This window comes from Lutra lutra, chromosome 8, assembly GCF_902655055.1.
Source record: "Lutra lutra chromosome 8, mLutLut1.2, whole genome shotgun sequence".
Classification (NCBI taxonomy): domain Eukaryota; kingdom Metazoa; phylum Chordata; class Mammalia; order Carnivora; family Mustelidae; genus Lutra; species Lutra lutra.
This window is the reverse complement of record NC_062285.1, coordinates 55,826,190-55,845,369: the sequence shown is the minus strand read 5'-3', so window position 1 is coordinate 55,845,369 and position 19,180 is coordinate 55,826,190. Positions and strand designations below refer to the sequence as shown.

The following is a 19,180-nucleotide window of genomic DNA, read 5'->3' as shown; positions in this document are numbered from 1 at the left end:
ATTATCAGAATGAGTCAGACGGCAGGTTGGAGCAGGGCACGCACCTGCAGAAGTCTGGAGAATGGGGAGCTGTGCACAGCACCCCAGGCCTGGGCGGGCTGGGTGGGGCAGGCTGTGGGTGTACTGCAAGAGCTGGGCCCTGGAGGCAGAGATTCCAGCGGCATTTAGCTAATGACTGGGGCTAGATTCTCGGAAAGATCCCACAGGGCATGAATTGAGGACTGGATGACAACCAGCTGGAGTCCCTTGGAGGAGAGGGACACACAGCACACAGCCCCCAGCCCAGGGCAGGGGATGACCGTGACTGCCCACCTGCCAGGAGGGCAGATAGCTTCCTCCCCAGCCTTCAGCAGACACACTCATGCTTCCAGAAGGACAGACACATTGACAGCTACTCAGAGGGACAGGAAGAACCAGAAGCCCCTCTCTCTGGGGACAGACATAAATCCAAAAGACACACACACACACACACACACACACACGGAAGAGTTCCACTCAGACCGAACACACACACACAAGAAAGCACTTGTCCCTTCCCCCAGACACAAAGCAGAGATTCCCAGAGGGGACACAGAGCCCACATTCCTTTCTCTCTTCCCCTCTTTCCTCCTCCCCACTTTCCCCAGACTTCTGGCCTCCTCTGATTGGCTGAACGGAGCAGGGGAAATCCAGTTTGTACCTGTTTGCACCAGGCCCTCTCCCAGGCCCTTCAAACAATACTTAATTTCAAAGGAGGGAACTGAACGCATGCCGCCCCCTCCCCAACAAACACCCGCACTAGCAAGGTGAAGAGACTTCTTCCAGAGACCAAAGGGAGGGCGCGTGGGCCCACCGCCAAACCTGGGACAGAGAGCAGGAAAGAGAAAGGGAGGGGCTGGTCAGACAGGTACGGCAGCCCTGGGGAGGGAGAACACCAGCTCCCCCACTCCTTCCCCTCCCCCATACTGTAGTCTGGTGGACCAAGGCAGATTGGAGGAGGGGGAAGGGAGAGGACAGCGGAGGCGGGGACAGATGGTACCTGAAGTCCTAAGCACAAAATAACAACCCAGGGCCAGTCCTGAAATCTCAGCCCCTCTGCCCCCACCTGCCTGCCTGGTTCCCTGGTTCCAAGAGTATCCTTTGTTTAAAGTGAGGACAAAGGGGGCCACAAGGACCCCTGTGGTTTTCAGGCTGCAGAGCTGGCCCAGATCTCAGCGTTAGGGGAGCTTTCTGCTGAAGCAGCCCAGAACTATCTGGGGTAGAAGTGTGTGCCCCTCGTTTGTCAGCTCCCTGTTGCCCAGACAACCAGCCAACCCCTCCCCTGATGCCCCAAGCCAGTCTCAAAGCAGAAGAAGCTGAGCTGCCCTCTCCAACACCCCTGCCTGGGATTCCGGGGTGGAGGCAGAAGGGAAAGGCCCCTGGCACTAGGGCCAAGTGATGAGGGAAGAGAAAACCAGCCTGGGGCAGCCACAGGCACAGCTCCTTGTTAGGCTGACTCTGGCCACTGCGGTCAGCCCAACAAAAGGGAAAGTGTTTGCTATGACTGTGTGACCGGAAGAGCCAGATGACTCTGGCCCAGTCTGCCTTTCCAGAGGACGAAAGAGGAGTCAGATGGCATCTCGAAGAATGACCCAGAGCCCTGGGCACCTGTGTCAGGCCGGGGGGGCAGAGGTGGGGGGGTGCAGGGCAGGGCTATCATCACGTAGCTCGAAACCATCCGGAAAGAGGGTCCTAAGAGAGCTCTTTTCGGTGATCAGGACAGATGGCAAGATACCACACTCACAACAGAACTGTGTGGTGTGTGAATTATAGGTCAATAAAACTGTTACCCAGAAAAGCCACAAAAGCATAAATTAGCCACATATACAACTGTAGGCCAGCATAGAGATAAGGAGATGGGGGGGGGGATGCGGGGTGGGGTGGGTTGTTTAGATGCCAAAGGCAAAGAAGTTCCCTGCCTCTACATCAGTACCAGGGCAGTGTTCCCAAAGCACTGAGATCTTACTTGAAATCTTACTGCTGGTAGCCGAGTTTAGCACCTGGGCAGCAGGAACGATTAGTTCCAGTAGGAAGCCACAGGTGTTGGGAACACCCATCAGTAAGCCACATCATGAATAATAAAGGTGATTCGATTGTTGATTCTTGTGCTGTGTACCTCAAGGCCAAAACTGTTCACAGTCAATGTTCAATAAACGGTGACTCTTTTTCTTCTTGATCAATGGCTCTGATGATTAAAGCCTGATAATTAAAGCCTGCCAGAATGGGAATGGACTGCCTAGAGGGGCGGCAAACTCCTGTCCTGAGAAATATGGAGACAAAGGCTTATTTACAGACTGTCCACCAGGCTCGCAGTGGAAGGATTCCTAGGTCAAATAAGGGTTTGGACTAGAACTCTCAAATCCTCGCCACTCTGGGAGCCTTTGGTCCATGTCCCACCACCACAGAGCTTTCCACATAGATTAGATGTCCACGAACATTCTCTGAATTGAAACTTTGATTTTGGGGTGCCTGAGTGGCTCAGTCTGACGCCTGCCTTCGGCTCAGGTCATGATCCCAGGTCCTGGGATGGAGCCCCATATTGGGTACTTTCTCAGCAGGGGGCCTGCTTCTCCCTCTCCCTCTGCCCCCCTGCTTGCGGCTCCCGCTGCTTGTGCTCTTTCTCTCACTATCCCACTCTCTGTGTCAAATAAATAAATAAATCTTCTTTAAAAATTAAAAAAGAAAGAAACTTCAATTTTGATAGGACATGTGATTAGAAGTTATTAGAACAATGGGACTCCTGGGTGGCTCCACACTTGATCTCAGCTCAGGTCTTGATCTCAGGGTTGTGAGTTTGAGCCCCACATCATACTTCTCCCTGGGTGTGGAGACTACCTTAAAAAAAAAAAGAAGAAGGAGAAGGAGAAGGAGGGGAAGGGGAAAAAGAAGAAGAAGAAGAAGTTATTAGAACAAGTATGGGGAAAAGGACAGTGAGGTCAGCTTCATCATGGAGGAAAAGAGACACAAATTCTTGTCCAAGAAGAAATATTTGCCTTTATGCTTCGAAATTCTTCTGACAGGTCTAAGAACTAAATTGACATCAGACACATTAACAAGAGAAATCAAATTTAATTACGTACGGGGAATCCTCATAAACATGAGAGATTCCAAAGACAGTTGGGCAAAATGAGGTGTATATGTCATCCTGAATTAAGGAGGAGGCTGTAGGGGTCTGGGACTTTTAAGGGGGATGGAAAGCAATTCACAGGAAGGTGAAAAAGAGTAAATATTTGGTAAACAAATGTTTGCTGGGCCATAAGGAAACAATGGGACACCAAGAGGAATTTTAACAGACTTTGCTAAACTCCTCCCTGTCTACCACCCCCAGTTCATACAGTAATCTGTGGTGATAGCTCCCTTCCTGGAGTAGGTCCTCTATCTAAGTTCTTTAGGCAGTTAGGGGGGTGTCAAAGTTTCCTTCCAAGTCTTTTGGGCCTCGATTGTTTTCAGCTCAAAATCATCCACCTGCCAAAGTGGCACATCTTGGGACCATTCATTCTGCACTCCCCACCCAACAGCCTGGAGATGATGAGGTCTCCTGCCCACTTTCACATCCTCACACCCTCATCTCCACATCTATCTAACTGGAAGAGGCCATCCATTGGGTGAGCTGTCAAGACGAGGTGGGAGGGATCAAGTTGGACTCTTTACCTTTTACTCAGGGTCAGTCCAGAGCTTGCACACCAAAATCATCCAGGCTGTTATCCATCCGAATTTTTTGAAAGCTTCCTCCACTGAGCCAAGGCTGAACACAAGACTTAAGCTCTGTTTCCACCAGCAAGACCTCCAGGAATACACTCTTCTCTCCCCCGAGAAAATAGCTCAAAGCCCAAACTCAGATCACTGCAGGATCCCTCCTTCGATGGATAACATCCCTGTCTTCAGCGGATCACATGCCTGCCCCTCAAGAAGGAAAACAGAGTGACCAGTCCTCAGAGGTTGACATTCCATGGTGCTGGCCAAGGAAACAGACAGAAGCTAAGAGAAGCCCTGACAGGGGCCTGCTCTTGGCCATGAGGACAGCACTGTGGGGAACCTGAGTAATGGGACATGGAAGGTGGGGCGTCACAGGAGAATGCTTCTCAGAGGGGATGAGTCCCTGGAGGAATCCTAGGGAAGGAGTCACACAGGCCCTCCCACAGCTCCGCTGCAGGTAAAAAAAAAAAAGTTTCCCTAAATTGTGGGTTCAGGTAACCAGACTGGAGTGCAAGAGAGAGGAGAGAAAGCAGGACCTGAGGCTCAGCTCCTGCCCCCACGCCCACCCCCACCCTCTGGCCCTGAGAACTATCCCAGCCTGGGCTGCTTGGCAATGGAACTATTGTCCAGAGGTCTGTTGTTCTGAATTTCCTGCCAGGCAACCTGAGGACCAAGGTAGGGAGTGGGGGCAGGGACCCAAGGTCTTTATTTCACCCATTTATTCATTCATCTATTCATTTGCTTATCAGGCACCAGCCTAAAAAGTCTGGGGAGATAGCTTTTTGGTTCCTTTCGCACCAGTTATGTACAAGTGAGAGCCTCCTTTGGCCAAGGCAAGGTGTATCCTGAAGGTCTCGATTGAACAGTGATCGTTAAGAGTCCTTCATCACTAATTCAGTGCATTGGTGGCTAACTATATACTGGGCACGTGCTAGAGAGAACTGGGTCTCTAATGACCTCCACTGTATGTTGGGAGAGACAGATGTGTAATGCCCTTTAGTCAAATACTTTAATAAGGATATTTACATCGTACAAAAAAAAGGCCTTACAGGGGTGCCTGGATGGTTCAATCCATTAAGTGTCCAGCTCTTGATTTGGGCTCAGGTCATGATCTCCAGGTCCTGGGACCAAACCCCCATCAGGCTCCCTGCTCAGCAGGGTGTCTGCTTCTCCCTCTCCCTCTGTGATCTCTCTTGCTCTTACCCTTTCTCAAATAAATAAATAAAAATCTTTAAAATAATTTTTTGAAAAAGGCCTTATAAACATTAATTCCTTTAATCTTCATAAGAAAAGTAAATGTCATAACCACCATTTTAACCAGATGAGGGTAAGAAACATGCCCAAGGTCACAGTGCTGGAAACTCTTTCTCCAGCTGCACACCACTGTATCATACTTCACTGCTGTGATGAGGAGCAAGGAAAGTGGTATGTTGGGTTAACAGCCAAAAGACGGTCTTCAGGGGTGCCTGGGTGGCTCAGGCGCTAAGCGTCTGCCTTCGGCTCAGGTCATGATCCCAGTGTCCTGGGATTGAGTCCCGCATCAGGCTCCCTGCTCTGTGGGAAGCCTGCTTCTCCCTCTCCCACTCCCCCTGCTTGTGTTCCCTCTCTCACTGTGTCTCTCTCTGTCAAATAAATTAATAAAAATCTTTAAAAAAAAAAGAGAGAGAGAGAGAGAGACGGTCTTCAGGTCAGCAAACCAGCACTAGCCAGGCAGGGCCTAAGAGAAGGGCTGAGGATGAGAGGAGCAGAGCGTCAGCACTGGATCCAAATGTCCCCCAATGAAGCCGGAGGATGGGGAAGCATGCTGAGGTGAGCTTCCTTACCCTTCACGTTGCCTGAAGTCACTCTTGTCTGGGATAAAAACTTCCGAGTCTCCATTTTTCAGCCCCCTCCCCCTAGCCCCAGCTGCTCAGGAAAATCTAGGGCTCTGCTTATAAAGGAGATAATCCACACCACATGGGGTTGGACAAGAACATTTGAATCTCTGCTACCCCGTATCACTAGAGAGTTCCAGTTTAGGCAAACACTAACAAGCTAGCCCGGACACCCATCCCACCCCTGGGTGAAGAGAGGGGCTCCTCTCCTGCTCTCTTGATATGCAGAAACAATGACCTTCTATGCCTGGTACAGAAAAGCAAGTGGAACAACACTGGGGAAGTCATGCAAAGTCATGCACAAAGCATAGTCCTCTGAGAGATGCTCGTCCTGTCTCCACCTCATCCAGGGATAGGGCCAATGCTTAGGCCATTCCCAATCTTCTCCACAATCACAAATCATGGTGTACAAGAAATGATCATTTGTGTACGGCAGGTGGGGGTCAATGAAAGGCTCAGCTTGAGACCAGAGGGGGTCAGGCCGGAGGCTATGGCTGCCTGAGGCCTCCGCTCAGACATTCAGAGGGCTGATGGGCCCCAGGACTTCGCATACTTACAGCCTCTCCAGCATGGTGGCTGGGACACTTTGGCTTGGGGACATCAGTCTGTTTTGTGAGAAGCTGCAGGAGGAACAGGAAGGAAATGGGTGCCAACAGCTAGAGCACAGCCTCCTGAGAAGGCTCAGGGATCAAGGACACCCATCAAGGGGAGCCATAAATACCTGGGTATCTAGGCACATCCTGAGGTTAATCACCCACCATAAAAGCAACCAAGGGCCACAGAGAGGCAGGACAGAGGATCAATCTCCTCAAAAGCGAGCTGCCCCAATGCCAGCCTTGCCCAGCCCCACCCTGCCTGCTGGGGTAGGAGGAAGTGAAAACAAGGTGTCACTGCCCAAGTCTCGATTTCCTCCTCTGATGTTAGGGGTTTGTCTCAACAGCCTCTGATATTTCTGACCTTCTCAAGAACATCCGCAAGTTTTATGATTCTACAGATCATTCAGAGATTCTAAGGAATTTGGCTTCAGCCCCAAAATAATGAGGATTTTCCTGTGAAGAGGAGAGGTAATGACGATAAACAGGGTTTTTTTTGTTTTCTGGTTTTTGGTTTTTGGTTTTTTTTTTTTAGCAATGGCTGGATTCTCCCTGGATACATAGACACACAAAGCTGGACTCCTGCCCCCATGACACACAGGAGGCAGGTGCTCTGCCAGAAGGAACAACCCTTCCCATGCCCACCCACCCCCGCCTGTGCACACACAACCTCAACCTATACAAGCCATCCCCGGACCCATGCACATGCGTGCCAATGCAGCTAGTCACTTGTCCTTGCCCTGGAGACACACACACACACACACACACACACGCATTGCCCTCACATGACTGTGTGCACCCCACTCACCTTGCCCAGCCATCACAGCCACATACATACCACTCTTCAGTGTACACCACCCCCCTATGCACAAGCAGCAGTATCATCCATACCCCAACACAGAGATACACATGATTGCTCACAACTCCTGACTACAAGCAACTGAGATCCAACTCACACGGGTTTCGGTGTAAGAGATCATTTATTTGCTCACACACCTGGAAGGACCAGGGGTGCATGTGACTTTTGGCATGGCCAAAATGAGGGGCTCAGGGACGGCATCAGGACTGTCTTCCTCTACTTTTCCAGTTTTCCTCCATGTTAGCTTCCTTCTGGGGCAGATCAGCCCCGTGCTGCAGCAAGGATGACCACCAAAGGAGGACCTCTTCCCCAACCCTTCCAGCTAAAGCTGCAAGGCTGACTCTCACAGGGCTGGCTTAGGCCACGTGCTCATCCAGGAAACAATTGCTATGGCCAGGGAACCAGAAGACTGTAAATCTGGACCAGACCAGATCTCACTCAAGGCCAGTCTCTGGAGAAGGGTGGTCAGCCCCACCCAACCCATATAATAGAAGGGAGCGGAAACAGGTGATTCGCCAAAAAAGGTGGAAGAGATGTCTGTCGGATGGATTAAAAACAACAGGTGTTCACTGCCTACACTAACCTGAATGTACACAGAGAAAGGCATGGAAATCTAGAGGACCACAGGGGTATAAAGATATGGGTGTGCACACTGAGCCCTTGTATAAATATAAATTCTGCCTGGCCACAGCCTACCTTCTGTACCTTATCAATGAAATATTGATTCCAGAAAAATAAGTGATCCAGACATACGCTACTAGGACTTCAAAGGAAGGGAAGAGTTGTTTTAAAATAGGTCTGGGCTAGGGGCGCTTGGGTGAATCAGTCGTTGGGCATCTGCCTTCGGCTCTGGTCCCCAGGACCTGGGATCAAGCCCTGCGTCCGGCTCCCTGCTCAGCAGGAAGCCTGCTTTCTCCCTCTCCCACTCCCCCTCCTTGTGTTCTCTCTCTCGCTATGTCTCTGTCAAATAAATAAATAAATAAAATTAAAAAAAAAAAAATAGGTCTGGGCTAGGGGCTCCTGGGTGGCTCAGTTGGTTAAGCCTCTGCCTTCTGCCAAGGTCATGATCCCAGAGTCCTAGGACTGAGCCACACATCAGGTTCCCTGCTCAGCGGGGGGGTCTGCTTCTCTGGCCCCCTTTACCCCCACCCCCCGCTTGTGCTCTGTTTCTCTCTGATGAATAAACAAATAAAATTTTTTTAAAGATTTTATTTATTTATTTGAGAGAGACAGAGATGAGGAGAACGCACGCATGAGCAGGGAGGGGGCAGAGGGAGAAGCTGACTCCCCCCTGAGCAAGGAGCCCATCGACACAGGGCTCCAATCCCAGGACCCTGGGATCATGACGTGAGCTGAAGGCAGATACTTAATGACTGAGACACCCAGGCGCCCCACAAATAAAATCTTTAAAGAACAGGGAAAAATTATAATAAAATAGATTTGGGCTTGACTGAGTTTTCACAAAACAAGAGTATGGATGAAAAGATCTAGAAACGTGAGGACTCACTGGACCAGAACCAGAATCCTATGGAATGAGAGGAAAGACCAGTGGTGAGGAGGCAGGTGGGACTGAGGGTTTCAAAGTCAAGACAGTTTATCCCGTACGTTGCAGAGTCCCATGGAGGTGTGCGGCAGGAAGGTGACAGGGTGAAAGCATGAGGTGAAAGCTTGAGCAAGAGAAAGTGAACTGCATAGGCAGGTGAGATGGCAGAGGCCAGACTGGAGAGAGGAGGGATGGGCGGCGGTGTGGGGCTCTTGCAGAAGGCTCCTGAGGAGCTGTGTGGAATGGCAGGAGCCGTGGGGTGGGAAGGCAGGCATAGAATCGAGCTTTGGTAAGAAGGAAGAACCAACAGGATGTGGAGGTTGATTGCAGGGCCAAGTCCAAGGTGAAGGGAAGCCAGGAGATGACTCAGCTGCACTTCTGGCAGCTCCCTGCTTCCCCCTAGCACCTTCTGCTCCTGCCAGATGGGTGCATGCACTTTGTGCATTTGTCATAGCCGCTGGACTTCCCCCTACCATCATAGTCAGCCTACCCGCATCAGACCACACCTCCTTGCAGAGAGGGCAGGGTCTTCTAAGTGTCTGGTTCTGATCTCCGGGCCAGCCTCCGCCTGGCAGGGCACCAGCCCAGCGTGAGGGGCATAGAGTGAATGTGCAGACCCTCCCTGGAACAGGTGCTTTGCACCTGCCTCCTTACCACTGTTCATCCCAGGTGCACACAAGCACACACCTTCCCTGCGGCCACAGCACAAAGAGCCCACCACGAAACCCTCCACGGTCCTCGGCAGCAAGCGTGGGAGAGCCCATTTGCTCGCCACTGACCATGACGTGCCGGGAGAACTGGGTCTGACCCTTGTCTGACTCGGGGGTGGGAGTAGGGGCTGGATACTCGGAAGCCAAAGCAAGGAGATGCCTGGGATGGTGGTGGGGAGGAGGAAGATGAGAAGCCCGTGAGACAGACACACAACCCCAGGACTGAGGAAGTGAGTCCTGGAGGAGAAGAGGCTGGACCCCTAGGAGAAAGGGGGGACATTCATCTTCACAGCCCAGGAAAGACAGCTAGAATCAACAGGGAGAAGTCCCAGAGAGAGACTTGTCCCTGGGAGCTAAGGCTTTCCAAAAGTTCGAGCCTTGTGCAAGTGGAATCTGCATCATCTTCTGGGAAGTTGTGACTTGTTCTGCGTGAGGATGGGCTCAAGCAGAAGGCCACGGGGATTCTAGCGTCAGAGGAGCGTGTTCTGAGGGCCTACGGTGGGCACCGCGCACTACACCTCCTTTAAACTCACAAACACCTTCCCTGTTGGGCAGGGAAAGAAAAGTGACCCCAAGTTCATCCAGCTGTGAGGAGAAGAACTGGAATCTGAACCCCGCGGATTCCTCATGACTGGCACTGTCCTCACATGTGTTCCCCTGCCCCACAGCCAGGGGTGACAGAAAGCCACAGGAGAGTGAATGCAATCAGAAGAATTGGGGAGGTTGCCTGGGTGGCTCAAGTTGTTAAGCGTCTGCCTTCAGCTTGGGTCATGATCTCAGGATCCTGGGATCAAGCCCCGCTTGGGGCTCCTTGCCCCCGTGCTCAGCGGGGAGCTTGCTTCTCACTCTCCCCTCCCCTAGTTTGTGTTCCCTCTCTCGCTGTGTCTCTCTCTGCCAAATAAATAAATAATCTTTCCCAAAAAATTAAAAAAAAAAAAAGAAGAATTGGGGAGCCACTTCCTAAGCATGTGAAGTTGGGCAAGGGACTGAATCTCTCTGAATGTTCCTTTTTCTCAGCTGAAGATGCAGACAATGGCAGCCAGCCAAGAGTGTTGAGGTGAACAGGAGATAGGGGACCAGGGCTTGGCAGCGGCAGGTCAGCCTGTGTTAGCTGGACCCTAGCCACCACTCCATGCTTGTCCCCTACCTTTCCTAAAGCCTCCCTCCAGCAGCTTTCCCCACCCACCCCTACCCCCTCCACACCCCCCACCCCCCGACCCCGGCCAGCAGCCCCTCCTCCCCACCCACCCCCACCTGGAACTTGTGCCGACACCCGCTTTGACACAGTGGCCTTGTAAGAATTTAAGTCCTGGTCACCCCCTTGCAGGATGGAACGGCATCTCACTCATTTTTGTGCCCTCCAAAGTGCCTGCCCAACCGACGGTAGTAGGTGCCCAGGTGGGAGAGAGTGCCAGCTGGCTCCGCAGGGCTGAGGGTCACTAGAGGGAGGTGGCAACTGGGGCCGTAAGGAGGACTCTAGCAGAGAGTAATAAAGGGGAGCGAGCAAAAATCTGCCAACATGCAAAACAGAAGCTTGCAAATCCAATTCCTAGGGAGCCAGCCATGCAAACTGACCCCTGCCCAGGGAAACAGCTTGCCTTTGCCCTCTTTCAACCCAGGGCTCTGTTCCCTGCCAGCGATGGTGGCAGTGATGGCGGTGGTGAGAATGGTGGGGCTCATGGGGGCGGCTCTCATTTATGGGGTTCCCACTAACATCAAAGTGTCAGAGCTCTTGCCTACATTATTGGATATCCTAAAATAACCCATGAGGAGGATTCCATTAAGCCCGTTTCACAGGTGTGGAAACGGAATGTCCTTTAGGACTTGACCTTGAGTCTGGAGTAAGTCCACACCTGAGCATGCTCTTTCCAGCGCTGCTCTCCCACAGAGTCAGTATCCAGTTACCTCCATCGAGGGAAGCCGTCCTGTGGATAAGCCAGAAGAAATGGTCCAAAGACATTTTTCCTCTTTTAGTTAGCAATTTGAAAAACACATATTGTATTCATTTGACTAGTATTTGTTGAACCTCTAGATCACCTCTCCTACTGTATGGATTCTGACAGACTTAGGGGACCTCTCCCATGAAGGCAGGGACATCGTCTTGTTGTTGGCCAGATTTACAGCATTGGGAAATGCCTAGCAGGCACTCCACCAAACATAGGATGAATGAATTCACAAATGAGCAGCTCGGGGCCCAAGAAAGCCCTGCTACCTACCACTCGGTGACCAACCTACCCCCACCCCCGGACTCCCTGGTCTCTAAGGCTCAAGGTAACCCCAAAGCAGGTCACAGTGACTCATTCATAGGTCTTCGGGCAAATCTGCTGACCTGGAAGGTAGGAATGGGCTTGGAAGGTGGGGCAGTGGGGGGGCTAGGCCAATTTAGCCTCAGGAAAGTATTAGGCAAGCTCCCAGGGCAACAAGTCATGTGTTTCTGCCTTCCCAACAGAATTCCAGGCTAAAGCCATCTATTCCCCAATGCCAGGAGCTGCCTCATCTCCTTCCTTAACTCCTCAGGTTTCCCAGGTGATTCATCTCAGGAAACTAAGAGAAGCCTGGGCTGTGGAAGCAGCCTCCAGCCCCTAGGAGGCAGAGGAGAGAAAGTCCTTCCCAAGGAGAGGGCCATTTCCCTCCCACATCTGTGCTTCTGACTCGGAAGAGTCCAGCTGCAGAAGTCGAACTCCCCAGGCTTCCTCCTAGATCCATGGGTCCATGGTTCCCATGGCTCCCATAACCAGCCACACTGACCCTCCACCCCCAGCTGCCCCCTCCCACCCATGGCTGGACCCTGTTTCTCATAGCAGCCAGCTCCAAAAATCTCTCTCTCTCCCCCACTATGCAGGTCACCAGCCTAGGGATTCTCCTTCTCTCTCTCTCTATCTCTGTCCCTCCAGCCTGGTTCTACCCCAGGCACCTCCTTCAGGAAGCCCTCCCAGACCTCTCAGGCTTTCCTCCCAGCCCTCTAAGCCCACACTATGATTAGACACCCTCAGCTCTGACCTGGTCTGCCAGACTGGGGTGTGGGTTCAGGCACCCCCAGGGGACTAGGAGTTCCCCTAAGACAGTAAAGACAACTTTTAATCCTTATGGAAACTATGAAATAAACATTATCTCCATTTTAGAGCTGAAGGAACAGTCTGGAGGTGAAGAAAAGCTTGGAGCAGCTGGGAGACGCCGAACTGGGCCCCGTCTGCCTCCCAAGCCATGTCCCTCCTCCCTGCCTCCCTCTCCCTCCAAGATCATACCAGATGTCAGGCACTCCCCACACCATAGACTTTTTATAGCCCCATTCAATCTTCACACTTAAGCCTACAGGGAAAATACAGATAGCCTCATTTTACACCTCTACAATAGGGAAACTCAAAGTTTCAAAATATTCCCTAAGGTCACAAAGCACTCAAGTGTCACAATCAGAATTCAATTCAACCTTTCTAGCTCTGAAACCCAAAGTGAGGTTTCCCAGGCCCCTGGGTCTAGCCAGAGCCAAGCTGAAAGAGGCAGGAGATAGCCATGTAGATTCTCCAGGCCAGCATGAAAGTCTTGACTCCTATCAGCCAGCACCTCTGATAAAGAAAGATGACTTCCAGAAGGGAAACCCTGCCGAATTGGCCCCTGCTGATCTGGGGAGACCCAGGAATTCCAGAACAGCTGAGAAGCTGACTGACATAAGTGTCCTCCCAGCTCTCCATCCTTCCTCCTCACCCTGGGAGCTGCCACACTCTCAAGTCCTTTCACTTCTGCACTTCCTACTGCCACTCAGTGATCTTGGATTTGTGATTAAATGAAATGAAATGGCTCTGATACTTATTTTTAAACAATCCTTAGAACAATATAGAATAGCTGAAAAACATAAATTTGGAAATCAAATCATATGTGCTCTAATCTCAACTCAGTCTCCAAATTGCTGCGTGACACTGGACAAGTGAGGGGAAGTTGTGTCTGTATAAAGAAGGAGCAGTACCATTTATTTCCGGAATTCCTTTAATTTCATTTAAATTAATTTGGTTTGGGGGCATCTGGGTGGTTCAGTCGGTTAAGCATCTGACTCTTGACTGCAGATCAGGTCATGATCTCAGGGTCATGAGATGGAGCCCCAAGTTGGGCTCTGTGCTGAGCAGGGAGACTGCTTCTCCCTCTCCCTCTACCCCTCCCCACCCAATCAATCAATCAATCAATTTGGTTTTTAGAACTTTGAATTTCCCAGAGTTCCCTCTCTGTGATCATTTCTTCACAGCAGAGACAGCAGTGAACTTGAAATCATACTTGATTTGGGCTCTCAGCTTTTGTTCACTCATCTGTCAAGCAAATTATGGGATGACAGTAGTTGTCAGAGCTTTTCTTGGCCCCATAAAGTCCCTATATCAGACCCCTACTGTGATGAGAGAAAACCACAAACTCTTCTCCAAAATCTCCCCCTTCCTCTTGTCCTTCATCTCCCTCCCTCCATGAAAGGGCCCTGTGATGAAGCTCACTCCCCTCTACACTCTGCAGTCACTCGTAGCTCCCTCCTACCGCACTGGCTCATCTAAGGAATCCTAGGAGTAGCAATGAGTGACTAGGGCAGGGGGTGCTCCTTTGAAGGAGCTGCCGTGCTGGAACTCCCCACTCAGACTTCGATGGGGCCAGGCCTGCCCAGAAGCCAAGGAATGGAGGAGTGTGGGGGCAGCAGGCCTCGAGGGGGCAAGAGCACAGCCTGGCTGGGACAATGGGGAAATGACCTCAGGGAAGGGGGTCTGGCAGGTTCTGAAAGTGGTGCTCTCAGATGGTCTGTAATTCCTAGCGGGGGGGGGGGGGGGGGGGGGGGGGGGGGGCTGAGTCAGGCAGGGCAAGGTCAGGCCCCCAGAGGAATGCAGTTAGAGGTGTAGGTCTATAGAAGAGACTCCCTCACTAGGAATGGGCCCATCCAGGGTCATAAACCTTATCTCCCAACCTCCGGAGAGCAAAACTGGCTATCTCTGGGTTCCCAGGAACTCAGATTGAGTCAGAGCTTGGGGGGCTGCCGGGATGGTAGGCCTGGGCAACATGCCTCCTGGGTGTGGGGTCCGACAGAAGATTGGACTAAAGGAGGTTGGGAGCAAAGGGGGAGAAGAGATGGATCAGGTTGACTGGTCCCAGCAACGGCTAAGGGTGTCAAACTCCTACTAGCCAGCGCCAAGCCAGAAATTTCCCCTCCCACGCCCCCAACCCCAGCCAGGGAAGTTCTGTCCCAGGGCTGGACAGCACTGTCATCTCAGCCTCCTGCTACTGAGCTCTGGGGTTCGAGCCCAGCTGTTCCTGGAACGTAATGGGTCCTCTCTCTCTGCGTCCATTGCCTATTTCTCTAGCTTTATTTTTATTTTTTTAAGATTTTATTTATTTAGGGGCACTTGGGTGGCTCAGTCATTGAGCGTCTGCTTTTGGCTTGGGTTGTGATCCCAGGATCCTGGGATCAAGCCCTGCATCGGGCTCCCTGCTCAGCAGGAAGCCTGCTTCTCCCTCTCCCCCTTCCCTTGCTTGTGTTCCTTCTCTCACCTTCTCTCTCTCTGTCAAATGAGTAAACAAAGTCTTTAAAAAAAAAAAAAAAAAAAAGATTGTATTTACTTATTTTAGAGACAGAGCCAGTGAGTCGGGAGAGGAGCAGAAGGAAAAGGACAAGCAGACTCCAAGCTAAGCCCAGAGCCTGATGCGCGGCTCAGTCCCAGGACCTTGAGATCATTATACCTTGGCCAAAATCAAGTCCAATGCTTAACCGACTGAGGCACCCAGACACATCTCCCTCGCTTTAAAAAACACATTGACTTACCCTTCCTCTTAGAGGACGGGAGCAGGACCCAAAATGCAAAGGACCCAGGTTCTAGCTCCAGATCTGGTCCTCCTCCCGAAGCCCATACCCTGAGCTGGGCTCCCAGTCCCTTAGAGGGATGAGGAGGCAGGAGGCGGTGTTGCTTTGCTCTCTGTGTCCCTGAGAAATTCTCTACCTCCCTGTGATGTTCCCTCCTCCTTCTTGCAGGCAGGTGAGATGGGTCCTGGAGACCTGTGGGTATGAACGGGCCCTTTGCAGAGTGGAGGGGGAGCTGACGTCACCCAATCTGAAGCTCCAAGACACATATGTCCCTCTGTCTCGTCCCCCTCTAACTCCCCCAGTAGCTTTGCTCTAAGTTGTCCTCTGGCCAGGCTCAGCTAGACTGATCCTCCATAAACACCACTTTGATCCAGTCACTCCCCAGTTCAGAGCCTCCCTTTGCCTTCAGAATAAAGGTCAAACTCCTCCTCTGGCTGAGCTGAGCCCTGCCTGGCACTGGCTGCCTCCCTGCCCCAGCCCTGGGGCCCTGCCCTTCCCTCCCACAGTACCTCCCTATCACCTGCACCTGCTGAAATCTTATCCCTCCTGCCTGCCCTGGCTCTAGCACACCCCATTCATTCTGCAAACATTTACTGAATGAAAATCACACACCAGGCATCTGCCCACACAGCCTGCCCTGGTCACCACTGCTGGAAATCACCACTCCCACAGAGACCCCCCAAAACTAGCCTTTGTTTTACCCCTGGGTTGGGTCACCCTTGCCTGAGCACTTCCCTCATTGGAAACCTGATCCACAGGCATCTAATATGCCTTGAACATGGGCTAATGGGGCAGTCTCCCGTATTTGTCTCATTCGGTCCTCATAATGACCTTGGGGGTTCAGTGTCATTACGGTAAATTGCCCAGCAACTAGTAACTGGGCCTTCAAACAGAGTCCCCAAATTTCAAGTCCAGGGTCCTCACACCAGCACCTACTGCAGGCTCAAAAGCAGGCTCCTGCCTTACACATTTCTGTTTTGCTCAGTCCCCAGCACAGAAATTGGTTCAATTCACAGAAGGAAGGAATGAATGGTTCTCTGATTCTATTCTATCCCAACGAGTCCTCATCTCCCCTCTGATCCCTATTTCCTCTCCCCCACATTCCTTTTTTCCTATGTCCTCCTCTCCTTCACCCTGGGCCCCCAGGATCCAGAAGATAAGGGAGAAAAGAGGCTGCGATTATTCTCATTGATACTAGGGATTGGATAGGCCTCAGGAAGGTCTCTACAGCCCAGAAACAGCCCCAAGGAGGTAATCCAGGTTGGGAGGACTCCTCCCTACACCCCACCACCCAGTTTAATACACCAAATGAGTCTCAGACCTTATCTCCATCCCTTTCCAATTCCAGCAGGAAATAGGCGGGGCAGGTGGGGAGCAGGCAGGGGCAACCAGATAACAGTGAGGTGGTAGAAAGAAACCTAAATTCGGTGACTCACCACCTTGTGCCTTCCCAAGAATTGCGGGGAGGGAGGGCTGCACGCTTGAAATTCCAGCCCAGCCCTGGAAAGACACTTGCATGTCAGTAAGCTGGACAGGAGGAGGAGGAAGTGCTCTGTTTACCCCAAACTAAAGGGCAGTCATGGCAACAGAGGCCAGGGCCATCGGTGTAGGGAGCAAAGGTCCCAGTCAGAGTAGGGCCCCAGATGCCAGCGTGCCAACTGAGCCGGCTGCCCAGACCATGCCAGCCAGGTCTTCTCTGGCCAAGCACCCCCTTGTGGCCAGCCAAAGCTCATCCTGAGAGCTGGGGAAGGGCAGCCCTGAGAAAGAAGCCACCCATTTTACAGATTCACATGTGTTTTCATCCCCTCCCCTCCCCTTCCGGGTGCTTTCTCTCCAGAGGCCAGACACAGACAGACAGATACTGAACCAGGGGGTAGCTCTTGGCCTCTGCTGGGGCAAGGAAGGAATGGGGAGCTGAGCCAGCTGCTGGGAGGGGCAGAGTGGAGGTGTCAGTCCAGGAAGGCTTTCTGGAGGAGGACAAGACAGAACAGAAGGAGGGCGTCCCAGGCTAAGGAAAAGGCAGAAGAGGGTGTCTCCTCAGCTGCAAAGATACATCATTACACCTCCCCCTCTGCCAGGCACCAGACTCATAAACTCCTGGAGTCTGAAGGGGCTTCCATGGCTGGCACCGGCTCCTTAATGCTCCCCTCGCCTGTTGCCTGTATTTACAGTCACCCGTAACTCCTTCCTGGAGGTGGCCTTTGCTGTGCTCAGGGCCAGGCCTTCCACACGCACTCTCAACTCTAGTCCCTGAGAGCTGGCTCCATCAAGCGGCTCCTCTCTCAGTCCTGCTACCCCACGGCCACGGATTCTCCCCTCTTCCTGTATCCATGTGCAAGTCTCTCCTCCTTAAAAAAAAGAAAGAGAGGAAGAAGAGTGGGAAGGGGAGAGGGGAGGGGAATCATCCTTGACTCTTGACACCTCTCTGTCCATAGCCAAGCCTCTCAAAAGAAGAGGCCGCGTTCATCCTCAATTCTCACCTCGCCCTATCTAACCCCCTCCAGCCACCAGCCATGGAAATCTTTTTTTTTTTTTTTAAGATTTTATTTATTTATTTGACAGAGATCACAAGTAGGCAGAGAGGCAGGCAGAGAGAGAGAGGAGGAAGCAGGCTCCCCTCTAAGCAGAGAGCCCGATGCGGGGCTCAATCCCAGGACCCTGAGACCATGACCCGAGCTGAAGGCAGAGGCTTAACCCACTGAGCCACCAGGTGCCCCCAGCCGTGGAAATCTTTAAAACCACTAATGATCAGGGGCACCTGATCATTAGTGGTTTTAAAGTGGCTCAATTGGTTTAGCTTCTGACCCTTGGTTTTGACTTAGATCATGATCTCAGGGCCTTGAGATTGGGCCCCAAGTCGTTCTCTTGTGTTCCTGGGGAAGTCTGCTTGAGATTCTCCCTGTCTCTCTGCCCTCTAACCCTCCGCCCACATTCACATGCTCACTCTCGCTCTCTCTTTCAAATAAATAAAGGAAATCTTTAAAAAAAATGCACTAACGATCAACTAATAGCTGAATTTGGTGGACTCTTTCCAAGTTTCTCTTACTTGACCTACCTATGATATTGGACTGGACACCACTGACCTCTTCATCTTTCTTGAAAGACTATTTCCTTGGCCTCCTGACATCTCCTTCTACTTCCAATCCCTCGGGCCATTCTTTGGCAGTCTTCATTCTTGAATCCTCTCTATCTGACCCTCGCCTGTATCTGTCATCCTTTATCTTTTTGGTGGGCCACACACATTCATTTGGCACAATCACAGATCACCAGCATCTCCCATATAACTCAAGAGGCAGGAAATCCAACCACATGTAGTCAGGAAATCAGGAAATCCATCCACAGAGGTCTGATCGAGAGACTTGGCTTTAACCTCTTTTCTTTTCTTTTTTTTTTTTTAAAGATTTTATTTATTTTTTTGACAGAGAGAAATCACAAGTAGGCAGAGAGGCAGGCAGAGAGAGAGAGGAGGAAGCAGGCTTCCTGCTGAGCAGAGAGCCCGATGTGGGGCTCGAACCCAGGACCTGGGATCATGACCTGAGCCGAAGGCAGCGGCTTAACCCACTGAGCCACCCAGGCGCCCCTAACCTCTTTTCTTCTAGTCAATCTCACCCACTTCCAGGGTGATGGCTCCCAGACTCTCAGGAGAGCTGCAGAACCATGTTTCCAAACGCTTCCTTGGATCTCACCCAAGTCTCAAAATTAGTAGGCTTCAAACTGAAATCATTCTATAACACCACCTTCCTGGCCTCACTTCCTCTCATAATTCCCATCTGATGGACAACATCATCCCTTCCAAAATGAGAAACCTAGGAGTCACCTGAAGAACTGAGGTACTATACTCTGCTTCATGTGGTTGTTATGAAGCTAAATCATGATATATATAAAGCATGTAGAATTGTGCCTGCCACATCACAGGTGCTCAATGATTGTTAGTCGTTATTGTTGGTATTCTTACTTCTTCATTCCCCATACATCCAATTAGACACCAAGACCAGCCAACTCTAACTTCTAAATTTCCCTTGAATTTATGTTCTTCCCTGTATTTCCACTGATTCTCCTCCCTTAA

The 19,180-nt window shown here is 51.4% G+C and overlaps 1 long non-coding RNA gene across 2 annotated transcripts; it reads right to left on the bottom strand.

The window, feature by feature from the left end:
• Window positions 1–10,585: 10,585 nt before the first annotated feature.
• Window positions 10,586–12,719, bottom strand: LOC125107462 (uncharacterized). 2 transcript variants are annotated; one of them, XR_007129565.1, is made up of 3 exons: window positions 12,539–12,719; window positions 11,123–11,218; window positions 10,586–10,769 (listed from the first exon to the last, which is right to left on the bottom strand). It is a non-coding gene; the product is annotated as an uncharacterized LOC125107462 (long non-coding RNA). The 2 variants fall into 2 exon arrangements; XR_007129564.1 differs by having other exon boundaries at window positions 11,147–11,218.
• Window positions 12,720–19,180: the final 6,461 nt, after the last annotated feature.